This window comes from Struthio camelus, chromosome 1 (genome assembly GCF_040807025.1).
Source record: "Struthio camelus isolate bStrCam1 chromosome 1, bStrCam1.hap1, whole genome shotgun sequence".
Taxonomy (NCBI): Eukaryota; Metazoa; Chordata; class Aves; order Struthioniformes; family Struthionidae; genus Struthio; species Struthio camelus.
In genome coordinates, this window is record NC_090942.1 from 192,330,925 (window position 1) to 192,358,465 (window position 27,541).

The following is a 27,541-nucleotide window of genomic DNA, read 5'->3' on the forward strand; positions in this document are numbered from 1 at the left end:
CCAAATGGACTCCCGTTGGAGGAGGCAAGGTTCTGGTAACTTGCTCAAAAATATCAGAGAATCCTCCAAAGAAACCTCAGTCTATAAGCTCAAAGCCACAAAATTATGCCATACCTTCTTCTTAGCCAGGCAGTATTATGGACCATATTACGAAATATTATGGTTCCAGGAATACTGTAATGCTGTTTTTTCACAGTTGTTGTGTCCTAATAAAGATGTTCACAGTTTCTAGTTGCACTTGAAAAGAATTTGGTCTTCTGAGGAACAGTATAGGTGTATGCCCTTCTAAAGACTGAGAGAGTTCATAGTCTATCAGATACTTGTCCTTCTTTGCACTTCCTGTAATGTGACCACACTAAAGTTTTGGCCTCTTTTCCTGAAGAAAAATTATTAACATTCAGCCATGGAAACATCTTTGGCCCATCTTGAGGCAATCGGAAGAGGCAAATAATACTGAAAAAGAATATTTGTTAATCCTCTTCACTTACAAAACTATGAAACATTTCTCTCGAATTCACAATCTGGTATTGCGGTGGACTGAGTTATTTGCTGGATATCATCAGCATAGGCTTTCAATAAAGTGCTGCTAAACTTTGAAGACTAACTGCCTATTATTTCTACTGGTCTTTGTCTGTGAGCACATATTGCGTTTTCAAACACAAAAACTTGTTTTTTTCCATGAATGAAAATGAGCTATTTTTCAGATCATACTTTAGCCATTGCAGTCTTTTATGTTTTGAACCACAAATTATAAGGTAGATAGTTGTGATGGGACTGATGGAGAACCTAACTGGCAGAGATGCAAAGGAGACATTGCTTTGTGTCCCTCTTTCCAAATAGGTTTCTGACCTCAAAACTCAGAACTCATATCCCCTGTATGAGAAAAGGTTAAGGCAAAATTTCTGTTTACCGCCACCAGTAATCACTTCAACAGTGCTAGTGTGATACCAAACCTTGGCAAATGTGGGATTAGAAAATTAGAAAGAGAAAATCAGAAGAAAGAGCTAGGGTAGGTTGGTTTGATTAACTTAGTCTGTTTAAAATAGTGGAAAGATTTTAGAGAAAACTTCCTAATTTAACACCTTCTGTTAGTGCAGGTAGTTTTATTTCAGGAAGTGGCAGAAGTGTGTCCCTCTCCTGCAATGTACAGCCGACGTAGGCTTATTACTGCAAATTAAAGTAGTATCCAGGCCACTTTAAGATGTATTGAGAGTGAACCAAAGAATCAGGAAATCGTTGCTTTCAATTTTGTTGTGAATTCATTCTCTCTTAGGGATGTCAGGTTTGGTAGGCAAGAAGATCTCACCTTAGTTATTCATTTTTTTGTTCATAGCAAAGTGCATCAAATACCTGATACTCCATGAGGTGTCATGCTTTCTGGTCACATAGCCTCCCCCCGCACACCATTTTTGTGATCTTTTATAAACATAAGGCCCCCTGACATCATAAAAGAATTATACAGATTGTTTATGATGGGATTTATGCCCAAGATTTTCAGCCTAGTCGCTTCAATTATAATGAATATGCGCTGAAAACATCCAGGACTGGAATCATCATTGCCCTCTTTATGCTTTACTTGTTCCAATGACAAAAAGTAGTCATTAACTCAGTTTAATGGTCTCATTAGGACTGGTTTCTGATTGCTTTGGATGACTGGAGGCAAGCAAAGCAGCTGGAGTGTATTGTGTATCTGCCCTGCAGCAGTCCACAATCTGCCTCTGTTGTATTCCTTCATCAACATACATCAGGTTTGAACACCCAAAAGTCAACCAGAACTAGCTATAATCACACTATAATCACACTTGCAGGGCACACTATTACTGTAAGCAATTTCACTGATAGGCCCTTTGCCTGCCAGAGATGTATCTATTAAATTGTTTGTGCTAGAATTCAGGAAAAACATGGAGTGTTAGAAAGTGTTATTACATGCCGTTCCCATATGTTTCTCCAAAGAAAGAAGTACTGTAACCTGTGAAAATATAATTAGAAGCAAATGCCGACTAGTTGCAGACAAGACTAGTCAGAGGGGAAGATTTATGTTGGCTATTGCTGAGAACTTTCCTCTGAAAATTTTTGATCGGTCCTAAAACCTAGACTAGATACATTTGCTTTGTGAAGAAAAGTTATTGAACTTGGTGATTGCCAGAAACTCTGAAACCGACGCCTTGTTTGAATTTAGAAATATAGCACATAAGAACACGGAGATGTTTTTTTACTATTGAAGTCTTCCAAATAATCCAAGACAGGTAATGATTTCTTCCTGCAAGACAATGAACCAACGTAAAGAAAATAAGACCATGGCCATAGTAGGCTCCCTGGCTTTCTTGGATCTCAGGCCATGGTGTTTGTGAATGATAAAGCTATTTATGCTGCTCAACAAATGTGCAGGGAGGGAGGAAAAGGCACATTGCCATTGCAGGGGATCAAACAGATGAGCAGCTCTGGCACCAAGGAGAGAAGAGGGAGCTCATTGGTCCCTTCCAGTCAAGGCTGGTCCTGCTAAGAGCAACAAGTCCATGTCCTATGGGCTCTGCACCCACGCTCTACCTTTGCTCTCAGCAGATTGTATAGGCACTGCTGAGCCCTCATTTTCATTTAAGTATAAAGCCCTTAACATACTGACCTTTCAAGCTAAACCTTTTGGGTGGGATCCTTCAGATCAGATGGTCTGTCATGTCCCTGTCACTTTCTGAGCTAGTTGTGATATAGAGCCACGGAGAGGAACAGGTGTTTTGGGGCATGATTCTTTTCATCTTAATGTAGATATCTAAAATAGGTCAAACGCACTGTGCTTAAACATGCCTGTTTCCCTCCATTTACGATAAAGGAAGCATATGATGTAACTAAAACTACACAGATTGCATACAATTCAGCACTAACAGGAATGAAATAGTGTCACCTGCACTACTAAATTATAATGTCTAAATATGACTATAATGGTGTCTTCTGGTTTTGTTTTTGTTGACTGCAAGATATTGCTTAGACCACTTAGAATTAAAAGGCACATTGAACATCTCCTGTTAGATCTTAGCCAATGCTATATAAATTAAATCAGATCATGGGGCTAATAGGATATTCATTCTGAAATGACTGAAAATGAGAGAGCAGTACCCAAACTTAGAACTGCTCTGGAGGAAGAAAGGACTAAGCTGGAGCAAAATGATTTAAGGGTTTGACTCATGACCACAGACTACTCAATAATTAGACTGTGGAGACAAATTTTAACAGACCATGGATGGATGTAGATCTGGGAAAAAAAAAAAAAAAGGAAAAGCAGGCTTCAATGCTTCAATTTTACTAAAGCTGCAGGTGTATAATTAATTCTGCATCAAGCTCCAGATTGCCTATAATTAATTACTTGTCGATTGCAAAAGAGGCATGGTAGTAGTGGCGGAGACTGTTGTTCGGTAATTCCCATTGTGCTCCTTTTAAGTAACTGTGCGTGACACCATGCATGTCGTGTTTGCTTTGTGAAACACGGTGCTGAGTGCTGTGTCAATCTCTGGGTGTTGTCAGGTGTCAGCAGCAGTAACTTGTAACTCTATTCACTTATATGTGAATATTGGAAAGTAGAGCAAAATTACCTTTCCTAAAATATGTTTTATTTCTGTGAAACTTCACAAAAATAACTTGGTAGAAAATGGCTGTTGTTCTAAAATAACGTCAGTAACACAGTGTTTCATACTCTAGCGTGTAAATTGTTACAGCAGCTGACTCCCTCAGCAGAGAGGACTATAGAAAGAACAACGCTGTATGCAATTCATGCCAAAGACTGACTGATACTTACATAATTATATTCTATAAGTAATGCTTCCATATATAATTGTGCCTGTTTGGGATATGCTGTGATGTGGCTTTTCCACCCAGAGCTGCAGGAAAAGGAGAAGGTGAGAAGTGGTACCTCACCAGCAGCTCCGGCCAAATACATTTTGCTAGGGGGGTGCTGAGGCAGGCCCGGCTTTCCCAGGGCTCTGGGGACAACTTGCTTTGAAGCTGCTCTGGCACTGCCTTTTAGAGTTGTACTTTATATCCCCTTCCAGAAACAGATTCAGACACCAGCCTATACTCAAATTAGGGGGTTTGCCTGGAACCTCTTTTTCAGCCACACACAGGTGCAAGAAGTAGAGGGGATGATCTGCCATACGCATGTGCCTTCCTCTCACACAGCCTGAGGGACAAGCAGAATCCACACATGGCACAGAGATTTTTATTTCCCCTAAAAAATCCTGTTCATTTCAGGCATACTTTGATTACCTAATGCTTCTCCTAAATTCGAAAGCAATGTACGCTGTATTAAATAAATAATGTAGAACTTAACTCATAGGTTCATTTGTGATGATGGAGCAGCACATAGGTGTATTTCTGAAGGAGAAAGACGTCTTGTGTCTAACCAAAACTGAAAATGGAAGCTGCAAAGGAAAAAAAAAGAAGGCAAAGCTCTACTACCAACCCTTTATTACCATTTTGGCCAAGAAACTGAGACTAACTTATTTGGGGGTAGCAACAGAGATGTCCTAAATAAGTGAGAGCTATCTGTGCGTCTTGCACAGCAAGCTACACTGAAAGAGCACAAAGACTTCAGGCCCAAGCTCACACAAGTTAGAAGATACCGGAAGAGAATTATACAGAAAACCTGAATTCTTCCCGTTTGTACAGACGCATTATGATACACTCTTTAACTATCAGTTCTGGCTGTTTTTTCTCCAAGGGGTTCCTGCCTTAATCTGTACAAAGATGAAGTGTGCTGATTGTCCAAGAGCAGCTCTTCAGCAGTCTGTTTTATCCTTCCTCAGTCTTCAGCCTTAGGCCTGGATTAGTGGCTCTTAAATTAGGGGAGAGTTGTCCAAGGCTCCCTCTCGAATCGGTGGAGAGATATAAGCACTTCCTGAGGGTTTTTCAGTTCAGTGTAAGATGTGAGTTACTTTCTGAAACTATTTCTCTCTCTCTCTCTCTCTCTCTCTTCTGCAAGAGGGAGCCTAAGGTGAACAGGTCCCTATCTCATGCACTTTCAGTGAGTATTTAAAGTTAGGTGAAATAAATCTGGTCGATCAGCTTTGTTTACTGCACACTCTTCCGCCCCTTTACTCAAAGCAACGATTAATTTCCCTGTGGGATTTGCTGTAATACATATTATTCAATGTCTGAATGCTTCATAAATTATAATATTTTTATAAGACTCCTCTAAACTGAGGGGACAGCACAACTCCCATTTGTCTGTTGAGAGGTGATACACTGAGTAACAAAAAAATCTGCTAATTTTGAGTGTTCATTTTGAGATGCCAAAGACAGTTCTTCTGGTGTACTTTGCTTTATACATGGATAGGTTAAACTGGAAGGCTCTCACTGCCTTCGGCTGTAGCTCTGCGTAGTTACGTTTTCTGCAGATCAGCTCACAGTATTTGGGACAGGGCCTGAAAAATAAACCACACAGGATCGCACTCTCCTGGAAAGGCAGAATCTCCTTCTCCAGAGCAGTATTCAGTCAGCTTGACCACACAGCTATCTTCTTCTTCCCTCATTCACCAACACAGCTTATAATTTCCACTAGTTCAGATCCTCCTGTCCCAGGCCTCCTCTCCTTTTGGTCTCCTCCCCTTCCCCAGCCACCTCAATCTGGCTCTTCATTCCCCTGAAGTCACATCAAGACCTTCCTCCTAGCTACCTCAGCCCAGCAAAAAGGGCTCCTGGGAATAGCTCTTTACAGGACTTTCTATAGGGAAAGATTTCTTGGCACTGAGTAACAGTCTTAAGCTGCTGTTTCAAACTACCTCTGAAAGTTAGCACCTCTAGCTGCATATAGGTCAGCTCCCCAGCACAGTGGTGGGACCCCAGTTCAAATAAATTACTTTCCAAAATAAATTACTTTCCACTTGCAGTAGTTTGTTTTGCAGTGTTTTGGCTTTGCTTGCAGTTTTCTCGCCCAAAGAAAAGCCTGACCTCATTAAGATCTTGGTCCTGTTGGCTTCCTGTCATGCCGTGAGTGCTACCAATTGCACTTACTTCAACGAAAAAGGTGTGCAAACCTTCAAAGTTCAGAGGTAGACTCAAACACGGCTGCCAGCTTCCCTACATTTCAGGTTTTCCATATCAAAATCTTGACTCTTGATCTTGAATGTCTGGAAAATTCAGAGGCCAGAACATCTGGAGTCCACTTCTGAATTTTAATTTAATCCCGTTGCTCTTGAAACGCACTGATTGCCATCTGATTATACTGAGTTTGGACATAGCCCAAAAAACATTGGTTATTTTAGCTAGGAATGACTTGGGTCACTCATGCTAAGACTTTAAGTCTTGAGCTTAGTTAAACAGAAATCAAGAGTTAATGTTTTCAATTGCTAAAAAAAACCAACAAAGAACCACTTCATATTAGCTTACTATGTTTTTTATGCTCACACACTGCTTTGCCTGCCAGAAGAAGAGAAACAACAGATGTAGATATGATGAGTGTGGAGGGTGTTTCCAAAAACATTCCTCAGGCATTGCCTTTTAAAGCCCAAACCGTCTAATTTACATATAGCCTAGAGTGCGTTTTGTTTCTATGTCGCACTGGTCAAGCATCAGTTAACTTTTATCTATGGCTTTATACCATGGCTATACCAAGACCTTGTAAGGTCGCAGTGACCTTAAACATATCTTATCAGAACTGCTGGTACAACAACCACCCAGCCTCTCAAATGCCTTATCACAGCCTCCTTATTGCTCAGTGTGAAACCTTTTGATCGCTCTCTAAATACATCCACACTGAGAAATCAACACATCACAAAACTTCCTTGCCCTTTATCCGTCAGACGCCTTCCTCTGTGCCACAGGCAAATCGTTGATATTTCCCCTACAACTGAAATAAATTCTCAGCCACGTTGGCCTCTCAGCGTGCTTCGTCTGCACTGTTTGCACTACAGAAATGACCCTTCATCTGGTCACGAGTGTGCAGCTCAAAACCACAGCCTTATAAAGTCAGTAATTCTGCAACGACAGGGGCAGATGGATCTTTCATACTTCTGCTCAGCTTCTACCGTATCGCTGGTAAAACTGACTCTGGCATTTATATTAGTTACCTCTAGTTCTTTATATGGCCCTGTTCAAGATTTCTGCCATGAGTTTTGCTGGCTTCCCCCACAAATTTCTCTTTTATTCTCACCTTCCATTTTTGAACTAATTTTGGTGAACAAATAGCCTCAGAGCAACAAGCACGTGCAGACAGGGTTTGAGCTCTGAACTCTTCGCTGTCTAGTCCTAGAGAAACACGCTAGAGAATTTCTACCAAAGGTAGGGAATTTCTTGAGCCAAGCACACAAAAGAAGAATCAGACCAAAAGTCATTTGAACCCTATGGCAGCTAGTCAATCATGGGTGGGAGTTCCTGTCCAGTAGAACATCCCACAGATGTCTCCTCTGCTACCCGGCAACTTTGTTCATTCAAGCTGTGCTGTGGCTTCTGGGCAACCAGGAGAGGCTCCAAATGTCTGATGCACACCAGTGTGGTGACTGTCATGTCAGAATACAAGTATTTACAACATCCACAATGCTTGTGAAACCCAGACTGCAGTAAGGGTACCGTGAATATCATGAACTCATTAAAATGCCAGCAAGACAAGTGCAGTGCTGCTCCTGCAGTGTTTTTCCTAGCTTAGAGAGCAGATATACCATGAATTTGTTTGCAGTATGTACTGTAAGCAGAGATTCGTCTAGTCTGGCCTCCGCAAGAGCAGAACATAGCAGTCTCAGGAAATGTTTCCGATGTCCCTTTGCACTTCCACCTAGGATAAAAAACACGTTGAAGTATTTTATTTTAGTATCACTGAGGCTTGGAAATGTGGAGAACACTTCTCATTGAAATGGGTCCTTATAATTCATAAAAATCCTGTGCATGAGAAATGTCCTTTTCATACTTTATAAATAAAGCTGAGCTGGTTTTTCCGGCTCTCACTTTTCTTTGATGCATGTTTTATTCCTCTTCTAGATGGCGCCAGTGTCACATTACTGAGACAACTTTTTTCGCTCAATGGATGTTTTTTCACAATTTTATTTTAATGGCTTCATGTGTAAACCAGTGAAATAGGAATTTGTCAAGATCCAGCTTTGCATCCCTTTGCTAACTTTTGATAACTGCTGTAGTATTTCCCACAGGTTTTGAGTTTGTTGGTGTGGAATGCTTCCTATAGATATTCTTTTTAAAATATTTCCTTTTACACGTATTTTATGATCTATTGTTGTTATTATCAGGGCACATGCCAGTTTACATGAAAGGTGAAAGAAGGTTAATGACATTATTGTAACTTCTCCGCACTCCTGGGTCACCTGAGCAGCCCCATAGTAACAGATACTCTCTATAGGCAGAGCAGAGCCTGCTTGCACCAAGGCATCCCAGCTCATGTGTAAGGAAAGCATCAGAGACCCTACTTGCTTCACCTGCCTGCAAAAAAGGTTTTGCACTGCCTTTTCGCATGCAACTGATGCAGTCCAATTTGTCTTCTGTACGTCACTGTGGTTCTTTTTAAGCTTTTTTCCGCCCAAAATCATTTAGTTTTTCCTGAAGGACAGATGTCTCTGCTTATGAACTGAAATGAGTTGTCATATATTCAAGAGGTGCGGATGGCTTTTCCTTTCTGATGCATAATGCAAATGGCCAAAAAAAGGAACTATTAGCTCAGAAGAGTTATTTCACTTATAATATTTTTAATTATGTGGGTTATGTTCCTTTATGAAGTATGATCACCTCTATTGGTAGACCAGTAGGTCCACTCAACCTGAATAACAGATTTATGATTATATCATTCTAGTGGCCAAAATCTCTATCTGTTACAAGGTTTTCTACAGCATGCGTAGAAATTAAAATGCCCCTGAGGTAAAACTGGATCTTCCCAGTGGAGTCTTCAGTGGAGTTGGGATTTTCTGTCCTTTCAAGTGGGAATGCTGAAACAAGAAAGACTTTGCAGTGTGCCTGAAGGTTAATCACAGTTTGGATCCGTTTGATTTCCTTCAGGTTCTCTTTCCGCATCAGCAGCCCTGAACTGAAAACTTCTCTCTGTGACTCACTGTTTTGATGCTGAGATTTGTTTCAGCAGAGAGCACCTGCCTAGGTGGCCTGGGAGGACGTGATGTTGCTGCAGTTGGTGTTTGTCATCTGGCCAGATGCTTTCTGCCCAGCCCATGGGTTGCGCAGCACCTTAAACACCTCTGTGCCTTAGCCTTGCTAACACTAAGGGCCTGCTAGTTATAGCCCCACACCATGTTTTTTACTCACAGCTCTAACCTCTCACTGAAGCTGCTGTGGCAGCATTTCTCAAAGCTTCTAAAATAGTATTTTTCCCTTGTTGTTCTCATGCTCGCACCTGCAAGCCCCGATATTGTCTTTATGGCAGGTTCTCGTGGGAAGCAACTACCACTGGTGTGAGACTAACCCCTTCTTTCCTCCCTTTCTTATCTCTTGTTTTGTAGATTTTTAGTTTACATTGGAGAAAAGCAAAATGTAATATTTAATAAAGTAGACAGAAGTCGTATGAATACTCAGTAAATACTACCCAATAATATACACATACAGAAACTTGACAACCAATTAATACGTAACACCTGCACCTGCCTGACATATTTCAGTCATTACTAAGAACTCCATAAATGGGAACAACCAGTAGGATGTTCAAGTGAGTCCCAATGAAAAGTATGTTGTAGTCAGGGAACACTTGGGGGAAAAACAGTTGCCTCTGCCACCTATGGTACTGGAGAGGACACCCAGTTAGAGTTCTTCCTGATCAGTCACTAGAAGAGTTTGTACTTTTCCCGTTTCTGTCTTTTTTTTTTTTCATCTTCTCCCTAAAGTAGCTTTCAGCATTGCAGTCATGTAAGCAATCAGCTATGGACCCTGCAAATAACAGTGCATGTGTGCCTCTGTCAACATCCTTTGTGCAAATGGGGAGAATGAAGTCTTGGACCATCCTGTAGTGACACTGCTGTGTCCCTAAAAAGAGCCCACATGCTTAAATCATATAATGCAAGATGACTTCTGTGAGCTTTTTGAAATAGAATACATGTAGAGAATATATATAGAGAGAAAGAAAAAAAATATATACATATATATATACACATATACATACATATACATACATACATATATATATATATATACACATACATATACATATATATAAAGAAGTTTTGAATTCAAAATGAAAACCTTTTCACTGAACAATTTTATTCCTGAAGCTACTTCAGTAAACAAAAGATACTTTTATAGTGTAGATGCCTGTGAAATATCATATGAACCACTCTACAGGTAAAAGCTCGCTTTCTTCCACTAACAGGAATTGGCAGAGAATTTAGAAAATGATGCACATATAAATGAAGACTCAAGTACATGAAGGACAAGAAGGTGATCAGGACTAGTCAGCATGGATTCACAAAGGGGAAATCATGCTTAACCAACCTGATAGCCTTCTGTGATGGAATGACTGACTGGATAGATGAGAGAAAGGCAATGGATATTGTCTGCCTTGACTTCAGCAAGGCTTTCAGCACTGTCTCCCATCACGTCCTCCTAGGCAAGCTGATGAAGTACAGGCTGGATGAGCAGATAGTGAGGTGCATTGAAAACTGGCTGAATGGCAGGGCTCAGAGGGTTGTTGGAGGCTTGTAGGTAGCAGTGTACGCCAGGGGTCAGTACTGGGTCCAGTCCTTTCCAACTTATTCATTAGTGACCTGGATGATGGGGCAGAGTGCACCTTCAGCAAGTTTGCTAATGGTACTAAACTGGGAGGAGTGGCTGGTACCTCAGAGGGCTGTGCTGCCATTCAGAGGGACCTGAGCAGCCTGGAGAGATGAGCAGAGAGGAACCTCTTGAAATTCGACAAAGGCAAGTGCAGGGTCCTGCACTTGGGGAGGAACAGCCCATGCACCAGGACAGGCTGGGGGTTGACCTGCTGGAAAGCAGCTCTGCGGAGAAGGACCTGGGAGTCCTGGTGGACAACAAATTGACCATGAGCCCTTGTGGCCCAGAAGGCCAATGGTATCCTGGGGTGCATTAAGGAAAGGATTGCCAGCAGGTGGAGGGAGGTGATCCTGCCCCTCTCCTCAGCCCTAGGGAGGCCTCACCTGGAGTACTGTGTCCAGGCCCGTGTTCCATAGTGCAAGAGAGATACAGAGCTGCTGGAGTGAGTCCAGCAAAGGGCTAACAAGATAATGAAGGGACTGGAGCATCTCTCCTATGAGGAAAGGCTAAAAGAGCTGGGACTGTTTAGTGTGGAAAAGAGAAGACTGAAGGGGGACCTTACCAATGCATATACATATCTGAAGGGAGTTGTAAACCGGATGGAGCCAGACTCTTCTCACTGGTGCCCAGCAATAGGACGAGAGGCAACAGGCACAAACTGAAACACAGGAAATTCCACTGAATATAAGGAAAAAATTCTTTACTGTGCGGGTGGTTGAATACTGGGACAGGTTGCCCAGACAGATTGTGTAGTCTCCATCCTTGGAGATACTCAAAAGCTGTCTGAACATGGTGCTGGGCAATGTGCTCTAGGTGCACCTGCTTGAGCAGGGGGGTTGAACTAAACGATCTCTAAAGGTCCCCTCAAACCTCAACCATTCTGTGATTCTGTAAGATCAAAGAATACTCACACCCACAGCTCTCAGAAATCAATAGATTACTGGAAAGGTTAAAAAAAAAAACCCCTTCATCAAATAGCAAATAGTAAAATTATATAACAAATAGGCATCCAAAGAACTCATTAAGAGTGCAAGAACCAGCCTGACAAAGATTCTGCTCTCCCTGTTCACATAAGACCAATTCACTTTAAAGGAACATTAGCATATTTTGGAGAAGTGATTCCAAGTCGCTTTTTTGGTATTTTTAGTATTTTTATAACATGACTGCTCATTTTTCCAAATACAGAAGGGAAAAGTCTGACCTTTTCAAAGGCATACTGAAGCTTCACTACTAACAAGTCTGTCTAATGGAGGCTTTGCCATCCTGTGGCTCACATTATATGAAATCTGTTATGAAAAGCTATTAAAGTCAGCTATGAGAAGGGGGAGCAGGTTTGTGGCCAATGAATTATCCAATCGTATGGGATGCATTTAAGTTTGTGGGCAGTGTGGCTAGGTGTGCAGGCATTCTGGCTGCATTTACACCAGCCTGTTACCAAGCTGCCAGCAAAACCCATAAGACAAATGCTGCAGCCATCCCCACCATCCCAGTCAAGCAGCAAAGCACAAGAACAATGCAAGGGTGCCCCCCGGCAGCACCCGGAGGGATTCATCCCCTCCGGCTAGCCCTGACTGCCAGCCTTCATCACCTCTGGCTGGCCTTGCACCCAGGACCCCACTCTGTACAAAGTCCCAGGTCTCCAGCACGTAGGTCACACCTATACGTATGTGGCCTGCACACCCTCATCCCAGTACCTCCCAATGCTCACACATCCTCGTATAATGTTTGTCCCTTCTTTCACAGCCCAGGTAGGATGCACGGCCCCTCTTCTCACTGATCTCTACCACTCTGTATGTAGAAACTCCTCTCTGAGTTTCTGTTTTGAGTGACTGTTTCGGGATTCTCTCCACTACTGGAGAAGACAGGCTAGCCATCGCGGGATGTGACTAGCACATCTGCATGCCTCTGGCCCTCTGGCTTGCCAGACCCTGCCTCCTATTTCTTCTGACGGAGTCTGTTATGCCTCTGCGTTCATCAGTGCATCAAAGTGATCTCCCAGAGCTGGAAATGTTGGTTGTATCATACAGTGCACCATGACTCACCTGTCTGTCCACATGCACATAAAGTCCCAGTGCTCAGAACACTAGCCATATGCAGCACAGGCGTTGAAGCACAGGAAGCATCTGAGAAAAAGAAAAAAAAAAGAGGAGATGCTGTGTGTAACCACTAGATTTGTGGGAACTCACATGTTCCTGTGTCTTATTGTTCTAGTTTCTGTTCCCTGTCTTCCTTTCTGCTTCCCGGAAGGCTGTTAGGCCAAATCACAGGCTCATGCTAAGGGCTGCAAACTGCAGCTGCTGTGACCTTTCAGATTCATCTTCATCCAAGTTACCACTTGTTTGGGAGGCAGCAAGAGGCCTCTCTGAGAAATGCACATCCTTTGGATCTGCTCTGGGCCATCTTAGAGGGCTCTGCTGGGGCTCAGCCATGGGAGGAGAGCTGCTGTTACCCAAATGGCTAGTGAGCAGGGCTGGAAGCCAGAGATAGGTTACCTAGGGAAGGACCTGAGAGTCCAGCTTCTGCCCTGGTTTTGCTTTCACTTTGCTGTTTTCCCCCTGAAGCATGGGTTGCCCTATGTTGGTCGGTTATTTGGGAGTACGGGCCACTGTCTTGCCGTGCATGTCTACCTGGACACGCAGGGATGCATGCATCCTGCATAGGGGAGCCTCTCTGTGTCATGGGGCCAGGGATACAGTGAGGTCTGGGGGCCCGTGGCCACTGAAACTTCTCTTGATATTATCTATCTGCTGCCAAATGAGCTCTGGTTGCCTTAGGCTGGCTCCCCTTGCATGCCCGGTTTCAGGGGATGCTGGACAGCACGTGTGGCTTCTGTAGGACGGCAGGTGTGGGATTTTCTCACATGAGAGCCTGTGCTTCACCCATAGCCTCCATAAGGAGAGCAGAAGTGTTAAGACTGGCAGTAGAAATGTTTCTTGGCTCTTACCAGAGATAAAATGTGTGTTGCTTGATTACATGTCTCTTGTATCCCAAGGCATCGCATTAGAGCTCCCAAACCCCACCCCGCTCCTTCCTCACACCCAAATATAATTCCCAAAGAAAAGTCCTCCCCTCCATGCGGTTTATAGTGGCCGTGGGTGCTCCTGAGTTGTGTCAATTTTGTCTGAGGCCTGCAAGCTCCCTCTGTACCGGAAAATATTCAGGGCTTAACTCCATGCCGGGGGAAATCCTCAAGATTTGCTGGTGATTTAGCTCTGAATTCACTTTCATGGACAGCCGTTCTTGTTCTCTCTTGCTTGCTCTTTGATTGGAGTAAATCACTTTGGTGATCTTGTACACTAAGGCACAATGTGAGCTGATATGGATGGAGTTTAGCCCTTCCTAGTACTTCCTAAATAAGTTAGAGATTATAATTTTACTCAGAAGCTTATCCAGTCTTTGTCACTGGTGTTAGTAGACATCTATTTTGAGACAACAAGAAAGCACGTAATAGCTGCTAGAATGTAAATCACTTATTGACAATGTCAGGAAAATGAGAGTTCTCAGGACTACCTCAGTAATCCATAATCGTTTAAGTTCAAGTCATCAGAATTAATTAATGCAGGTATGAATTCATCTCTTTTTGGTTTCTAGCTCCTGCAGAGGGAGTTGGAGGGCCTCTCTAGGTATCTAGGTCTCCAGGTATGTTTCTTTTGCTCACTTCATAAAATTGCAGGCAACACTAAAATGTTTGTCCGGAAATGACAACCCCATCTCCAAGTCTGCGCTCAGATCAACATGGAGACTCATTTTTCAGAATTTTGACTTCTGCCTACATGTAGATATTCTTGAACTAGAAATTTGAAATGCGATGAGCACCATATTAGTCTACCGTCCACATTTTTGGCCCTTGAAAATTGAACTGCCACAGCCCAGTTTATTTGAAGTACTCCAGCATGTGTTCAGTTCAGGGGCCTGCAGTGCTTCTGAGCTCCATTCGGACACTGTTAGAAAGTATTGGCTCAAAGACTCTGTCCCTTCTCACAGAGGGCCATCTGTCACCTCTCAGATTCCTTGACATATCATCATTCTCCCACGGTAAAAACAACAAAGCCCATCACTCCTCATTAGCACCTGGCAAGGAGAGAGTGAGCGAACATGTAATGAACAATAGTGACATTGTCCTGCAATCACACTGTGATGGTTTAGGATCTCAAGTGCTGGACATGGTATAGCAATTTACTTTGAATAGAATAGTGCTGCAGGGGGTATTTAAGATGCTGTATAATTAACCCCTAGAATTAATGTCCAGAAACACATACATTTAAAAACAAAATACTACATTTGAGAATCAGTGTCCCCTTTGCCTTAACTAATGCTTCTGTATTGTGCAGTCTTTATCTCCCTACACACTTAAGGGTGGCAGTGCTGTTTGTTACCAGTACAACAGAGCGTGTGAAGGAATCGTTGTAAGTGAAAACTATTCAAAATATTTCCCTAAATAGATATAATTTAGGTATTTCCTGATGTTTTCTCATCCTGTTTTCTATATCTTTGTGAGATGACCTCTTAGTAGATATTCTTTCTAGTGGTAGACTGGAAAAGGCAAGCTCTACAAAGTGCCTCAAACATGACTTTCTTTTGACATATGGTCATGAGACAAAAGTGCAGACTTACTTTGAAATTACTACCAGTATGTTTTATACACTTTCAAACCACGTTGCTCTCACAGGAGAGGCCGTGATGGTCATGTATACCAGAAATGAATGCATATTGATTCACTTTAAAGAACCTCGGTTACTGCACAACTAAGTAGTTTTGCCTTAAAAAGAGAACCTTTCATACTCAGCCATGCTTAGATCAAAGTAATTAAGCCATTTCCTGAACGCTTTTTGTTGCTTCTGCTAATAAGTTGCTAAGGACAACCAGCCTTCAACCAAAAATTGTCCAGATGGATTTCAGGAGGTAAGGATTTGTTTTAGAACAACAAGCCCAGCCCTTCAAGGTCAAATGCACTCTAAAATAACTTGGGCAGGCCCTTGGGCATTTTTAGGAAATTTTGGATACTTTATGTGCCTAAGAAAGAAAGCTGTTTACACCTTGTACGCTTGGCCTTGGTTAGTGAAATGCCACTCCATCACCTGATGGAAGTGCAGTCACAAAGTGAAGATGCAGAAGTATGAGTTCAAACCTTGCTCTGTAGTCAAAATGAAGATTATCTGCTAGGCTATACATGAAGTACCTGTTTTTTTTCAGACCTGAGAGCCAAAGATAGGTGGGTTGTCAGAGTAGCCACCACTTTCCTTTATGCATTTTTCGCTAGTGACACTGGGAAGCCCTACTCACTGCAAATCCATAGGTTGCCCTGGCTCAGGCAAATCGCTCCCAAGCATGATTTGGCAGGTCACCTTGCAGTCATTCTTTAACTGGGCTCCAAGTACTTTCCTTTGCCAATAGACGGGGGGGGTTGAGTTAACATGCAGCCAGTGTATGAGCTAGAATATTGTCTATCAGTACTCTGATACTGTTCTTTTCTCTGCTGCTGTGAAACCAAACACAGTTCATAGTCCTGATGGAGTTCTCCATGTGTTCATTGCACTAAGGGTAGAAGGGAATATGGACTCACTGGCTAATTTATTCATCCCCATTCATGTGAAGTACAATTTAGTAACAAATCCTACAAAAGCAACTCCTTTGTCAGGGTCCCTCTTCTCCCAAGCATCTCAGCGTAGGTTTTCTCTCTTTTACCCTTAGCAGGAAATGTTTCAATTCCCCTTACTGATGAATCATGGAGGACCTGCCTGAGTGGCAGCTGTATTGTAAAATCTCTTTGCAGTCTATTCCTTGGGCCAGATATTTGTACTTAAAATAGCAAGGTTTAGTTCCCAGCAATCAGTGCTTGTTCCTTGGCATTATAGGCAATTGTTGGTATATTTTTAAAAACCATTTCTCTGCTTCAGGAGCCAGACAAAATTATTTTTGTGGCTGAGAGCCCTTTTTCTCAATTCAGATCTGTCTATTTGCTCATACTATCATTTATGATTTACTCAGAAATCTGCTATTTATCAAGCAGATCTTGTCTCAGCTCTTGCCCTGAATTTTTGGAATACCAGAAAGATGAGTATGTTAGAATGGGTTTTAGTCATTCCTATTTCTTCTTCAGCTCATTTTCCAGATCTATTGCAATCCCTATGGCTACAGCTGTGTTAGTAATAAGTGTGCTGAACGATTCTCTAACAGTGAACTGAATGACCCAGGCCTGTACTGCTGAACTTCTACCCCTTTCGTCTCTTTGACCCTCTGCCTCTTCCAAAATACGTAGTGCAAATGGTCCAGTAACTTCTAAATCATGCGTGGAAACTGTGTGGGAGACTATGTGGTGGCCCAGGCCAAAGCCATGCCAGGGATTGTTTCAATCACGTGACACTGAAGGCTACATTAAATATCAACCATATAACACTGGGAATTTTTCCTGTGTCTGGGAACATCTCTAGGCTTGTATTACTTGTACAGTTGTAGCCCGTATTTCTCGAAATAACTGTCATAGACTCTTGCTCTTCCTATGTGTCTCTATTTGTCTAATTTCCCAATAGTTTTTTTTTCCAGTAGATAACATCCAAGATTTTTTTATCCTATAAATACTGCTAGTGTCTCTGCTGCTCATCTCAAATCTTAAACGCACAGAGCCATCAGTATCTGCTATCAGCACCTCCTTGTCCCTTTTCATTCATCTTTGGGAAGACCCCAGGGATCATTCACAGGAGGAACTCTACCCTGGTGACCCTGTTGTCAGTTTTCCCCTTTCTCAGAAGCTGAGAGTATTTCTTCACGCTCTGAGTTCTCCCAGTGTACCCAGTCCTAGCCCGTTGCCATGCGTTACTCCTAGCCAGCTAGGAGCCAACAGTAATGTCCACTGCATGGTGGTGGAATCAACATGAAGGACCGATTTTCTTAACTCTCTAGTGATACTTTGTTAGCTTTTGGCATCCCGCTTTCTCAGGACTTCCATTCTCCTGTTGCGCAACAGCTACCCTTCACTTCTCAGTCTTACTTCCTAGCTGCTATTTTCTTACTCCTGGCTGTCTGACACAGACTTTCTTTGATACCTTTCCCACAGCTAAGTGAAATGTGTTAGCAAAACCATTTTTTCCTTTGTTTCTTTATTTAACAGTTCACCAACAATGATTTACATGCCTTGGATCTTGTCCTGCTAGGGTCAGGATCTTATCAATGCAGTAATCAGATACCCAAACCCAGGACAACCTTCAAAGGGCCTAACTTTTTCTCCTTCTGAGTTAACCTAGGCATCAAAGGCCTCATCCTCTCCCAGGGCTGTTTTGAATGATAGCTCCCAAGTTTTCATCAAGTCCAGCTATACCACCCCGGGCCCTGGAGGTGAAACAAGCATTTGAAATATCTCTCTGTCTCTCTCTCTGTCTCTCTCTCTCTCTTTATTTTTAACATCTGTGTTAATAGCAATCCAGCTCTTTTTATTTCTCTCCTCACTTTATTAATAGATTCCCAAATGTTTTGAGAAATAAACAGATATCACTGCTGTGAGTAAACAGTAATTCTTACAACAGAATTCCTCAGCACTGCCAGTTCAGCTCTTGCCACTGGTCTGTGCACTTTGCTGTTGAGCTTATTCAGGGATTAGTGAAGCCCCTGGAAGAGATCTCTGTCTACCTTCTAAGCCTTTCCGGCTCCGGTCTATGAAACCCTAAGTACACCTGAATTAATAATCTTGTACTGCTCAAAATACATTGAATCTTTTTTCCTGAATTCTCTTGCCTTTTCAGGAGACTCATGAAGACACCTTGCAACCTTACAGAAATCTTTTCTCTTAAAATTTTCTAACAGTTGTCTGCTTTTTTCTACGTAATTTTAACCTCACATAGGAAGGTGTTTCATTTCCAGCACAAACCAGGTATGACCTCTTAGTGCTTCAATAACAGCAGATTCTTCTCTATCAAACATATTCCTTTCAGGTGCAGATTAATCCCCTAGTCTTTAAGTTAAGGAATTAAGTCCATAATTCAGTTCTTAATTAAATCCTTCCGTAGCAACTTAATACTGAAATATTTCTACCTGAAGGTGGAAATCAAAGGAAGTTGAATTTTTTTCCAGGAGTGCCCTGATATTGCTATATTTCCCTTCCTAACCACAAAGGAGTAGCTGCTGCTCTCCCGTATATCTCAGAATTAGGATGCTTGCATAGAAGATAAGTCTCTGGAGCCAGAGGTCCCAGATATAAGGGAGGAAAGCAGTAGCAATGGGCGGTTTGATCATCACCTTTATAAATCACTGAGCTCATAGTGTGATTTACTTGCCATGTGATCCTCAAAATGTGTCTGAACAGGCTTCTAGGAAATGCTGGACAAGAGCTGGTACTTGTAGGAAGCTGAAGACTGGGACCTCTCTGGCTGCACAGCCCAAAATGCTCCTAGTGCCTTGCAGCAGACCAGAAAGAGCCACAGACACAATTCCAATAATTGCTTGACAAAATGGTATAAAAGCGAGGTATAAAGATTTATCAGGAACAGAGGACACTTCTAGAGTAAACAGAGCATATGCCAGAGAAATAGACTTCTTTTGAACCAGAAGATAATTGTGCTGTTGGCATTTTAACTTAAGACTGTGACAGATCAGTATCTAAACTGAGGTGCACATGGTTTTCCTCTAGCATCTGCTAGAGGAAAAGTCATGGGAACTCTGTACCACTAAGTAAAGGACAGGACAGAATATTGCAATATTCAAGCAGGAAATGGGGAAGAACAGTCAAAATAAACAGAATGCCATTCAAACAACAAAGAAAAGAAATCCCAAACCTATGAATCAACATGCATGCTAGAAATCTAGGAAATGAGACAGAGAACTGGTGTGGAAAATTTAAATGAGGATACCAGCATAACAGGCATATCAGAAACCTGATGGTGCCCATGATGATGGAGGACACAAATTATTCTGGAAAGATGGGGACACCTGTGCTGATAGAGGAGCTCTGCTATACGTAAGAGAAAACTTTAATCGTGTTAACTAAATGTCAAAAAAAACCCACGGAATATTTGTGGATTGAAATTCCAGGTCTATGAAGAGACAACATAATATTGACATATAGCTATTATTAGTGTGCTCATATTCATATTCCATTATTTTCTATTATTACTGTATTATATATTTTATTTTTACATTATATTGTATCTATACCATATATATTATTGCATATATATTATTGCATATACTCATGTGTATATATATTACATATAATATGAAATATATTTATTACATTATTTTTACATTATGTTATAGGATCATAGAATCATAAAATACTTGTAGCTGGGAAGCCTCCCTGGAAATTGCCTAGTCCATCCCCCCTCCTTAAAGCAGGGTCAAATAGAGCAGGTTGCCCATGGCCTTATGAAGGAACTGTATTATTATATAGTTACTGTTACCATGGAAGATCCGTTTTGTAGTTGCAACCATGATGTACTTGGATTTAAAACCTTTTCAGGATCAATAGGAGCAAAAAAAAAAACCCAAACAAACAAAAATGTCTTATAGATGTTGAATTTTTGAAAGGAGAACTACACAAAAGTGAGGACACGTATTAAGATGTTTACAGGGGCAGAATTACATCTTTGCACACAACTTGGGGATCACTTAAGGGTATCATAGTGCAGGGAAGAGAAAATGCCTTCCACTAACAAGAAAAGGTTTGAGAGAGCACCAAAGGAAACCAATATAGATAAACATAACTGAAAGGAATGCTATTAAAAACAAGAAGGCATCCTTTAAAAAGCTGCAGTTGTGCCCAAACTGGGCTAATGGAAAGATCTGCAAGCTGTAACTAAGTATAAAAATATAGCAAAGCAGGCCAAAAAAATCTCCTTCTAAAATCCCCCAGTTCCAAAGAATGCTGGAAATTATTTGCAAAAAACATAAAATCTATTAATAAATCCTTTTTCAAACATATCAGGAGCAGGAAGCCTATCAGAGGATTGGTAGGGTGCGTCAGTAATCAAAGTATGAAAGATGCAGAGAAAAGAAAGCCACAGGCAGAAAAAACAAATGTATTTGTACTTGTTTACATCTGCCCCCTGAGGAAGACTTTGAATAACTCTACTTGGAGAGGATTTATCAAAGGACATGTCTTAGTTTGAACTAAAAAATTCATGGAACAAACAGACTGAATTAACATTAACAAGTCCCCATTACTGGATGGTTTTCATCCAAAGAGTGCCAAAGGCGCTCCAGGTGGAAATGGCTGAAATTCTCACTGTGGTGTATAACTTTGCATTTAGAGCTGTCTTATAACGACATAAATTCAAGGTGATTAATGTGAAAAATGAAATCACTAATTAGGAAACCTGACACAGGTACTGAGCAAATTAGTAGAAACTATATTCAAGAAAATTTGAGGATTAGTGGAAATACAGATAAACTAGTCATACTGAGAAGAGCTTTTATATTGGGAAATTGTGTCACAGAAACGTATTGTAGGTCTCTGAGTGAAAAATCATGTAAATGAAGGAGATCTAGCTGACATGGCATACTTGAACATTCAAAAGACATCCAAGAAAGTCCGTCCCCAAAGAGTCTTAAAGAAACTGAGCCACTGTAGGATAACAGGGAAGATTCTTGCATTAATAATCAGGAGACAGAAGATAAAAGCAAGTGGTCAGTTTTCACAGTGAAAAGAGATTACTGGGGTATTTCAAAGGTCTCTGCTACGGCTATATTATTCAACATAATCAATAAATAATCAAGAGAAGAAGGTAAAAGTGAGGTGATAAAACCTGAAGACGATGCTAAGTCTTCAGGGTAGCAAAGAAGTGGGCTGACTGTGAAGAACTGCAAAATACTGTAGGAGGCTGAATGACAGAGCAACTAAATGGCAAAAGAAATCCAGTAGAGACATGTAAAATGATGCACATCAGGAGCTCCCTTGTCCAGCAATTCTACTTTTATAAATAGATAGTGGGCTCTGAGTTCACTGCTATCTCTCAGAAATGAAAGGCAGCATGAAAACTGCAGCTCAGAGTTCAAAAGCAGACAACAATAAGCAAATATTACTATGTCACTCTTAAATCCATAATGCGCTGGTGTTTTTAATGTTCTGTGCAGTACTGAGCTCCCCGAATCAGGGTGTATTTAAAAGAACTGGATAAGGTTTAAAATCAAAAAATGACCAAGAGGTGCAATCCAGCCTCCACACAAAGGATGAGTGCATAGCTGGGACTCTTCATCTGTCAAAAGAGATGACACAGAGGGATGTGACAGAGGTCTACAAAACCATGAGTGGCCTGGAAAGGGTGAATGCACAGCAACAGTACTTACATCCAGTTTGGAAATAAAAGGAAAGCTTTCAAATATTGTAACACTGGAAAGTTGTATCCTGTCTTCCAAATGCCCCATTTCTTCCTGTACAGGATCAAGGCTCCAGCAAACAAAGTGAGTGCCAGCCGGATTCAGGATAAACAAAAGGAAATGTTTTCCATGAAAAGGATAATAGACCTGCAGAATTCCTTGCCAAAGGATGCTGAGAAAACAAAAAGTTTATGTAGGTTCAAAGGCAGATAGGATAAGCCCTTGGGAGAGCTGCTGATGTTGCTAAATAGACCATACCAAGCTTGGAAATCTATCTGATAAAAATAGTTGCAAGGTGGGACAATATGAGGGGGAAGTACCATCTATATTTGCTTTGTTCTTGCACTTGTCTGCGCAGCCCCTGTTGGAGGTAGGACGCTGGCCTGGATAAATCCTTGTCCCAAATCAGCCATTCTTCACTTTGCATGCAAGAGGAACCAATTATTCCTGCTCCTTGTCAAGACAAGAAGTAGAGAGAACAAAAAAAAAAAATAGTAGGCAGCAGGTTCAAAACAGATTAGGGGATGTGATTTTTCACACGTGTAGTTCTAATGTACATGTGTAGACCTAATTCTACAGCAAATATTTTCTGTAATGTGCAGTTCACCGATGGAAACTTTGTGCTAGATGTGGTGGTTGCCAAAAGTTGAGAAACTGGTGGGTTCAAAAGCAGCTGGACAAATTCATGGAAGAGAAACCCATCAAAGGTTACTAAATCTCAGGACAATTCTCCTGCAGCAAATCCTTCAGCATGAATTATTGATGCTTCTGGGAAGCATCACTACATACTTGACTTTTTATTGAACTGCTCCACAGATGTCCCTGGTTGGCCATTGTCATAGACAGAGTACCAGACAAAGCAAGCATTTTGACTGATTCTGTATGGCCTTTCTTGGCTTCCTATTTTCTCTTGGAAAGTAAGACATGTATGTTTCTATGACTGTGTCCTGCAAACATTGCATATTGTATCTCAAATAAACAGTTAAAATTTAAATGGTATCTTTACAGACCCAAATTGTGGCTGTGGCTAAGATTTCTTATGCTGAAGCAAAGGAAACTCTAATTAAATATTGCATTACCTTTATTACAATTTGCCATATCAAACAGAAAAGAGCCTCTATCACCCGTTTGCAAACTCTTGACATGGTAAAATTGTGCTTTCAGGTTTTGGCTAATTTTAGCACTGTGGTCTCGCAATTCTAATTCTGATTCTAATATGTTTCAGCAGTACAAGTGATAGATCTGTGCACCAAATAGATGAAAAACGAAAAATAGAAAACATCCCTAAAGTGGGAGTATACAGCTCCAACAGCTAATTTGCTTACCCTTGCAGATGTTTTCAGGATTGTCTGTCAAAGGGAAACAGAATTTTCGCTGGATGTAGCTGGAGGATATTGTACATAATGCTGCTGAGCCCTACTGAAGTCTTTAAGCTTTGCAGAGATGCAAGCAGAGAATACTTAGACCTGAGAAGTTTGCTTGACATAAGAGGCTGGTTTTGCTACACTGATATGTAGAAACCGTTCTATTACCTGCAGAAGTTATAGTGACCATGTTTAATTATTAAAAAGAAAAGTAAAGACGTGATACTTCTGTCAAATTAGAATATTTGAGTTATTGGCTAAGAATGCCTTTGATTTCTAGTGGAATGAAAGGTTTAAATTATAATATAATGATGCTAATGCGATATAACTGCTGGCAGAAATTTGACAGAAGTAATTTAGGTAACCCATAGGAATTAAACCTACCATCTTGCTGAATTGTACCTACTATCTTGCTTAAGAGGTGCCTGGGAGATTAGTGTGCAAAGAAAACAAATGAAGTGAAAAAAGCATATTAAAGGTGTTGTTCTTTGGAGCTTTGCATGGAGTGATGTTTTTTGGAGACCGCATCATGTAGTTCTGTCAAATCATGTTAAGATCCAAAAGGTAGATAGGTGCCTTGATTTTAAAGAAGATTTTCTCTCTTACTTCACCCTTATATAAACCTATTTCTTTCTATAATAACTTTAGTCTCACAAAATAACCTGACAAAATTAATGAGCATCTCAGTCTAATCTGCCGGTCCGCCACCCCACTCATGTCCTGTGCATGAATACCAGAGCCTTTAGCAAAGAAGAAAAGTCACATTTATCAGTGGTCCTCCCTTTGAGAAATGCAAAAGCATCAGTCTGCCCATAGGAGACATCATCGAACTGGCTGGAGTTCCCTTGCACTGGTGAGCACCTTCCTTCCCCCAGCGCCATGCCAGCTGCACCACATGTATGGCATGTCTGTGTCTCCGGGGCTGGCAAACGGCACTTAATTGTCTTTACACGCTGTCCTGATCTTTCTACATGTGCTTATGGGTTTGCTGGGTTTCTCTCCACATCTGCTTGGCACTCTAGTGCACATGAGCTGCACCGTTAAAGATCTGCCTTCCCGTCGCACTGAAAGTGGGGTCCCTGTAGAGATGCTTATTTCCTCCCCCTTTCGTTATTACCACTTTTTCAATAGAATGGCCCCCAGAAGGTCCGGGAAGCAGAGACCGCTGTCGCATTGGCACCTTCCTGCAGAGGAAAATGGTGTCCCTCTGCTGAAACACATGTCCTTATAAAGCAGCAGGGACCGGGCTCATTGCTAGCAATTGGCTCACTCAAACCACACGAGGTAGAATGGAATAAAATGCATCAAGGAATAAAACTGGCCAAACCACATTTTTGTCTGTTTCCAAAGGAGTAAAAAAGGAGAGAAGAGGCAGAATTTTTCTGGAGAAGGAAGTCTCGTTTTTTTTCCCCCTCTTGTCTTGGTTCTCTACCATAAGCAGTATTTACTGCTTAAGCTGAATGAATTTTCGATTCATGCATGTGATGCTCTGAGAGTAGGGAAACTGGTCTTAATACAACTGAGATTCTCTCAGCAGAGATGTTTGTCTGATGCATAAGAGGGTCTTGTTGTGGGAAAGTGGGAGATGTGTGTGGAAAAAGCTCTGAGATTTCATCTGAATTGGGAATCTGCTGACAGGCTGCTGTGTGCTCTGCTTATTGTCTAGCAGCCAGGCGATGTGTTGCTAAAACCAGTCTCGCATGTGTAAAGCAAGAGCAGGGAGATCTGTGCTGTTGCTCTAACAAAACACACCCTTAACCTGGCAATAAAAGTCTTTCAAGGGATTTCAATATCAATGTTGTTGTGAGCAGAACACTGCACAGCTCCATGGAAAATGAGCATCCACCCAAACACATACTGAAGATGACAGCGATAGGACAGACTACATGGACCCTTCCCACGGAAGCCACTTCAGCTGTGTGGGAATCGGGGTTTTTATGGTGACCCAACACAGATTCAAACTGTGATGGAGCCATCTGGGTGGGTGCTTTGGTTTCTGTTCCCACTTTGGGGTGGCTTCTAAATTTAAAGTCCCTTGAACGCAAGCCCATACCTCCACAGCCCTGTGCTGCGCGCCTGCTGCTAGACATCCACATTGGCCCTGTGGCTGTAGGGCCAGGAGACCATACTATCTGCGCTTGGGTAGAGGGGATGAGATGTCCCCTCCTTTCTCCAAATTCACTAATTTTATAAACCTTACCGACACTTACCTTAGACTCCTGGCATCCCTCATGGCCTGGGAATTTGGCAGATGTGTTGGTTACTTGTCCTAATATCAGCTACGCCAAAGCTTTGCCTGTGCCTGGTGCTGTGAAGAACTAAGCAGAGCTATTCGTGGCAGAGACGGTGAGTGCCACTGCAGCTAACTAGAGGTAGGAAAAGTGTATTTTCATTGTGTCATTCTTTTTAATGAGAAATAAAATAAGAGCTGATGCAGGGGATCCTGAGCAAGAGAAAGCTTTGTTATGTGCAAAAACTTCTCTCCTTTTCCCCTGGTCTATTATGTGAAGAATGAGTCATGTTTTTGACGGTAGCGGATGAGAAAAGTTGTGGCTGAGGGGCTGAGAGTACAAAGCGAGGCAGATGGATGGGTGTTGGAACATGCTGAACAAACAGCTTACTTCATTTTGTTTATTCTCTTCTAAAGCACTCAATCTCTGGGTGTTGGGAATGTTACATAAAACTAAAACCATTGTGCTAATTCTTCTCTGGTGGCATGCTCCGGATTTCAAGAGAATTACAGCTTTGTCTAGTAAAAACAACAACAAAGTGGAAGAAACAGCTCTGCCAAACAAAACTGAATTAAATCATGTATTTGCCTTTATTTTCTTTCTGCAGAAAAAGACCAATTAGCCTTTGCCCAGCTTGTCCTCCCTGCACTAAGGACTCTGAAAGCAAAACATGAGGGAGTTCAACCAAGATGGACTGAGCTACCTCCCTGTTTGGCTGCAAATCCCCATGCAAGCCTGACGGACGGTTGCTGCTTTGTGTAGCCAGCCCGTGTCAGGCTGCTCAGACCTTTCCACGCTTGTCCAAAGTGCTGGTTGTGTCAGTGGACAGGGTCACCTAGAGACAACCCTCTTTAAAGATGGGTCTCAAGGAGACCCCGTGCTCAGTGCCCAGGCATGTGTGGGGTGGCAGAGTTCCTTGGTCTTCTGCAAAGAAACCCAAGGAGTTCAGAGGAAAAAGTCTAAGGTTAAGGCCAAAGCTCAGCACCCACAGCTTCCTGGAGCACATTACGGTGGGATGTGTAGACCCCACCTTGGTGCCGAATGATCCTCGTCTTGACGGTGGAGGAAGCCGGTGCCTGCTGAATTTTCCCAACAACTGTTTCCCTTTCCCACCGCTGTCTCCAGCTCTGCTCAGCCAGTCTGGTTTACCGTATGCCACTAAAAAGGATGTAAATAAGTGAAGTCATTTCACAAAACCATGTGATCTGGGACAAAGATTAAGTTATATTAACTCCCTTTTTTATTGAGCCGGGGGGGAACTGGTTGCAAGCTAGTTATAAAAAAAGGATAATCCAAGCAATTTTCAAGGCTGGAAATTTCATTTATAAATCGGCATTTTTCACAACATATTTATAACTGATCCTAGACACTTGGATCTTTTCCTAAAATTCTAAGTAAAAAATGGGGACAGAAGGTGATTTATTATCTTCTTCAACATCACACATACAGGCTATCTTTATGCAGTATTTTAAAGCACATTTTTAAAAGTATCAAACAGCGTACAATAGCCTAAAATATTTCCCAAAGCCTGTAGAACAGAAAATGCTGCTCCTGAGATCTGACCCCATGTGAGCTTATCTAAAGAAACATCGTTAAAATCCAGACTGAGGACAAAAGCTTGAACTTACTTTTTCTGTAAGCTCCAGACAGTTTCAGAAAGAAGAGCCTCCTGCATGCTCTGGGGAGATAAACCTCTGACAAATGAAAGCGGTCAGCCTTGGACAGAGATAACGGTGACTCGTGTCCCATGCAGTTCCTCCCACGGCTCTCCAAATTCTGGCCAACACAATTTAGTCTTGAGATTTACATTCAAGATTTTCATCAAGCATGTGTAAGCACATACACATTTATATTGTAATTACAGAAGTGCACAAATGGGCTATCTATAAATGCATGCATCCGAATGTATTCATGCTTGCGCATGCGTATATATGCAGCATG

At 41.8% G+C, this 27,541-nt stretch overlaps 2 long non-coding RNA genes across 2 annotated transcripts; both read right to left on the reverse strand.

The window, feature by feature from the left end:
• Positions 1-4,390: 4,390 nt before the first annotated feature.
• LOC138065826 (uncharacterized) lies at positions 4,391-12,826 on the reverse strand. The gene is made up of 4 exons (XR_011138892.1): positions 12,744-12,826; positions 11,264-11,359; positions 7,644-7,756; positions 4,391-5,411 (listed from the first exon to the last, which is right to left on the reverse strand). It is a non-coding gene; the product is annotated as an uncharacterized lncRNA (long non-coding RNA).
• A 13,342-nt stretch (positions 12,827-26,168) lies between these two features.
• Positions 26,169-27,361, reverse strand: LOC138065827 (uncharacterized). Its single transcript, XR_011138893.1, has 3 exons — positions 27,229-27,361; positions 26,631-26,758; positions 26,169-26,524 (listed from the first exon to the last, which is right to left on the reverse strand). It is a non-coding gene; the product is annotated as an uncharacterized lncRNA (long non-coding RNA).
• Positions 27,362-27,541: the final 180 nt, after the last annotated feature.